Source organism: Meles meles, chromosome 5, assembly GCF_922984935.1.
Source record: "Meles meles chromosome 5, mMelMel3.1 paternal haplotype, whole genome shotgun sequence".
NCBI classification, from domain to species: domain Eukaryota; kingdom Metazoa; phylum Chordata; class Mammalia; order Carnivora; family Mustelidae; genus Meles; species Meles meles.
This window is the reverse complement of record NC_060070.1, coordinates 32,992,742-32,998,081: the sequence shown is the minus strand read 5'-3', so window position 1 is coordinate 32,998,081 and position 5,340 is coordinate 32,992,742.

Below are 5,340 nucleotides of genomic sequence, written 5' to 3'. Positions count from 1 at the left end.
AAATGGACACGCCATGGTTTTGACCCATGCTTGCCGTTCAGATTCTAAAGCTACTCAGGCAGCTTCATGCCGGTTTGGGGAATGTATTACATGCTAAAGTGAAAAACCCCATCCCTGCCACTAGGAGATATTTGTGGGACAGTCATCGCTAAGATGTTGGCCAGCCACAATGACAAACGCTTTCTTTCCCCCAAAGACAATAGTGCAGAATGCGGTCTTCCTGCAGGAGCTCCCGTTGTTTCCTCCAAATATGTCACTTTTTAAAATTTATGGTGTAAGAGGGGGGAGAAACGATCATGTGGGAGAGTTACGTGAAGGTCAGATAGAGGGAATGGCCACAAATAATATTATGCTTGGCACTTGTAGACATTCTCAGTTCCCATAAAGTTACCTCCTGTGTATTAGAGATGGCAGCCACAAAGGAACCCTTCTTCTCCTCCTGCTCCAACCAGTGGAAGCCACACACCGGTGGGCAAGGTTTTCTGATGAACTGGCTTTAGTAGAGGCACTCATCTCTCTTCTTATTTCTCCAAGAGCAACTAATAAAGAGATGCAACAGCAACAATGGGGGAAACTGGCATGGGAGGGCTTTGGTACCTGTATGTCTTTATGCTGCCTTCTTTTGCCTTTCACTTTGCCTTACTGTGGAAGCAGCTTGGGTAGTGCTTGGGTTGCTGGGTGAGAGAAATGATCATTTTGTCACTGGCTTCTGTGATTTGTCTTTGTTGATTTTTCAATCAGTTTATAGAACTGTGTTCTAGATTCTATTGAATTCCTAGACAAGTTAAAGAATGAGATAAAGAATGGAGCTTTTAACCGAGAAAGAAAGACGGATGGTGAAGGGAGGGTCAAAGGTAAAAGTGTTTCTCTGGGTCTGCTTGTAGATTTCAGTGAGGCAAAAGGGACAGTGTCTATTTAAAATGAAAAATGCATCTGGAGGTACGAGCAATGAATCTTGACAATAGGACTAAATGGGATGTTCAGCTAAATTTTATACCAACATTATCTGTATTCAAGAAAGTTTACTTGTTTCAGTGACGCATAATCTCTTAACAGGGGGGCAGATGGTGGTAGGAGAGAACCAGAGCTCCTGGTGTCTATTCTCAGCACTTGATACAGTACAGGAAATAATGCAAAAGTGGCAGGGGCTTGCCACTTAACTACAAAAATCAAGGAGTAAACTTGCCTACCTTGGTAGAACTTGGGCCAGAGTTATTTCAATGCTTCCTTATCTAGAGGTGGGTACAGAAGTGCCAGAAAATGGCTTTTTAGTTTTCTTAAAGGCTTCACTTGGTTATGGAGATAAACAAGCAGAATATTTTCACATTGTTCTTGTGTTTTGTGGGAAGCTAGGAAATTTATTTCCTCCTTTATTTTTTAAGGAAAAAAAGAGTTAATTAACTTTACCACGTAGTACTTTCCCTTTACCTTAATAACAACTCTGCTTGGCTTAGCTATTAGAGGTTTTACAAACAATATCATATCCCATCAAAACAACCCTGGCCTCTTATTGTTAGAATTCTGGTTGTTGATAACATGAAGATGTATTTCTTTTAAAAAAAAAATGTCTGAAATGTTATTTAATACACCAGTAAAAGTGCATCTATATCTTAAAGTTTATTCCTTTCACGTCTTTCTGAGTTTTTATAGCTCTTTGTCTGGGATTCGGGGGGAGGGGGGCAAAAACTTCCATATGCGATTTGTACGTGGAGAGCCTGGGCTCTGGAGTGCGCTGGAGCTGGCGGCAAAGGACTCTCTGCTCTCAGAATGGGGAGCTGTCATCTAGAAAAAAAGAAGGAAATAAATGCCCCACAAAGACTCACTTGTCACTGATTTTAGAAAGACAGGGGAGCACTTGGACCCCATCTGAGCAATATGGAGGGGATTTTGATTGTTATAAATTGTATACGATTAACTCTCGGTGTGCAGAACGACGGCAATAGGAAATCTCGCTGTGGAGTACATTTGAATCTGCATCCTTTTTGATTTGGGGCATCTATTTTTCCTCCCACCAGTGTTTCCTCTGGGTTTGTTGTTTAAAGGCGGGAGGTGGGGGGGAGCCACACACAACAAAAATATGGCCAGAGTTTGGCAGGAGAGTGGAAAGAAAGAAAAAGTTTCTTGCGGGGTTTGTAACACAAATTAGCCGTTGTAAATCACTGGGCTTTAAGGTTCAGGCAAGTCCTCCTGGAAAGGGTGGGGAGTTCTTTCCCTCTTTCTGTTCATAAATCTCACTCCGTCAGAAGAATTTTGACGTTCCACAGCACACGATTCTGGAGACAATGATTTGACATTAATAACTTTTTGTTTGTTCCCTTAACAAAATATTCCTTCAAAGTTGTTACAGCGCCTGGCCGAGGCAGGCGAGGGTGCTGCCGGGCCGGCTGCTTCTCGGGGCTTGGACGCAGAGGAGGCTCCCCAGGCCGGGCCGGGAACCCCCACCTGGGGGAAGGCCGGGCGGCTGAAAGGAAGGCCCACACCCCCCAGCTTGCCGGCGGAGGCCTCGAGGAGAGAGGCTCGAGGGTCCCGACTGTCCCCGTCTCCAGCCCGGCCCTCGAGCCGGGACACGGAACAGCCCCAAGTGTCTGCCAGGAACCGGGGGACCCTGAGGCTGCAGCGGCTGCGACGTCCGAATCTTTAGGGGGAGGGTTGCCCGCCCCGATGTCGCGGGCTACTCCAACACTCTCACTCTCCAGGGACACCCTGGGGGGGGGGGCAGTCAACGATTGGTGGGCTCGCCCACCCGAGGCTAAGGATAGAGGTGGTGGCTAGGGGGAGGAGGGCAGAAGCCTTGGGGACAGCTGCCGCCCCTGGGAAAGTTAGTTACAGTCGCAGCGAGTTGGCGGGGCCTCTCTGGGGGCGCGTGCGGCCGGGGCAGAGATGCGCTGGGGCGCAGGGATGACCGCCGGGCGAGTGAATCTCCGAGCTTTCTGCCTGCGCGGCTTTTCCGCGTGACTCTGCGAAGTTGGGCCCAGGACATTGCTTCCTGCACGACAGAGACAGTCCTGGGAGAAGATGCCCGGAGAGAAGGGGGCAGAGGAGGGAAAACTGGGGAGGAGAGCGGAAGTAGAGTCATTTGGGCTCTGCTGGTTTATTTGTTTGCTTGGGGGGCGACTGGGAGGGGAGCAAGGGAGCCGGGAGAGAGCTGGCAAGTGAAGTTCTGAAGCACGTTCCCTTCAGCCCACACCCATCAAACTTCTGGCTGCTCCAGACCTCAGCTCCCGGCCTCCAGCGGAGAAGAACCTGCCCGCCGAGTGGGGAAGCGTGGAAGAAAGCGAACCTCTAAACCCCTCGGAAACCGACCGCTCCCTGCTGAGCCTAAAGTCGCCTTTTTATCTACTCTGGAGAAACAGCAGGTCCCCAGCGAAGGGAACCAGGGAGCCCCTCTGGGCACCCCAGCCTCCCAGTCAAGCGAGCGGGGAGGGGCCGTGCCCCACGTCCGCAGGCCTGGGGTTCTGCTCTGCAGTCTGGGTTTTCACAGCAAGGGCGGACGCTCCCCACTCCCGCTTAGCCCTCCGAGGTGCCCGGGAGGAGTCGCCTAGTGGGAAGAAATCACTCAATTCTTAAAACCCTTGTAGTCGGGCGCTAGTAGTTCTAACACGGCCTTTTGCCTTTGGAGGAGGTGAGGCCTGGCGGGGAACTGGGGCTCTTGGGGGCTGGGGGCGCGGCGGGGCCACGGGGGCGGACAGCTGTCTGAGGAGGGCTGGGAGGGCCGCCAGGGACGGAAGCAGGGGCTCTGTCCGGGCGCAGGTCGGTGCTGGCGCCCAGCCCGGCCTGTGCCGGGCGCGCGGGGCCTCCTGCTCGCTCCCGCCGCGCCAGCCCGCGGCCACTCACCCGGCCCAGCGGCCAGCCCGGGCGGGGACGCACGCAAACAAGGATGCTTCTATTTACTCGCCTCTGCCTGTGGATTTCTAAGACATTCAGCAGGCACAATCATTAAACTAATTTGTATTTGATTGTTTGGGCGGACGGAGGGTAGTTTTATTGCGCTAAGCATTCAAGCAGGCACGCATCGCTGATTACCAGTATACATTAAATAAAGTTGTTTGTACACATTGTCTTACCACATATAGGCAGAGGCTTATTATTCTAATTACTCTAATTAGTGCATTGAAATGTTTTCTACTTGATTTGAGGAGACAGTGATTAGTTCTATTACTTCTTTTAACTCGTATTTTATGGAAAACTGTTGGTGCATGTTCAAATTACTTTATTTGCCCCTGGAATATAACGCTGACCCAAACGCAGTGAACTGCACGGCCCTTGCGGGGCCCCAACTTTGATGTGGGCCTCAGCTTGGAAGAGGCGTTCGTTATTTATTATTTCCCTCCCATCCCGCGCGGCCACGTCTCCCAGGCCCGCCGCCCCCGCCCCAGCCTGAGCCCCAGATGCGCGCTCCGCACTGGCCGAGTCCAAGCAGACGCGAATCCGAAACCGGCTTCGACGCCGCATCGCTGGCCTGCTGCCCCGCTAGTTCCCTGGGTGCGATTACTTTTAAAAGACGCCCTTAAGCATATATTCCGTGAATCTGTTTCTTGAGCTTTAATGTTACTATTAATTGATAAGATCAGCTCATCAAACATACTATTTCGATAGGGAATTGTAATTAAAACCTTAATCCTGTTTGAGACTTTTTTTTCCTTTAAATTCCTTTTTCTTATGGACGGGGTGCAAAGTTCACTATAAAAGTATTATAACAGGGAGATTAATTCGTTATCTAAATAACAATCTTTGCTATTGATCCAACGTACTTTCCTCCACCTTTTGTGTTGGTCGGGGAGACCCTTAAAAAGGAGGCTATGACAAAGCAGAAGATTTGGACCTAGTTCCGCAGACTCGGATCGACTTGGCAAAGCGAGGGGGTCCGCGGCCCTCCCCCTTAACCACAATCTGAGGAAGCTTCCGAGGTGGGTCTTGGCCAGGCCCGGGGACCCCGCGGGGAAGCGCCGCTCCAGAGCCGCAGGCCTGGGAGCCGGGCCTCCTCCGCGCTCCTCTCCCTTGGCAAAAGGAGATCTGCTCAGTTTCTAGGTAAATATTCCACCGGTTCTGCTTTTACTGTTAATATTTAAACTCGGATTATCCCGTCTCTAAATGCGCGTTCCTAACCTTTGCCGGTGGCTGGGATGTAATAAACCCAGGCGGGGCTCGGAGGTTCAGCCTCCCCGGGTCTCGGCCGCAGCCTCCCGCCCCCCACCCCCCGCCCCCACCCCGCCCCGCCAGCGCCCGCCCTCCGCCCCTCGCCGCCCGGCGCGAGAGCCGCGCGGGAATGAAATCAGCGCCTCCCGGCAGCTGACGGCTGAGCATTCAGGACGCTCGCAGGCGGAGGGAGGCCGCCCTTTA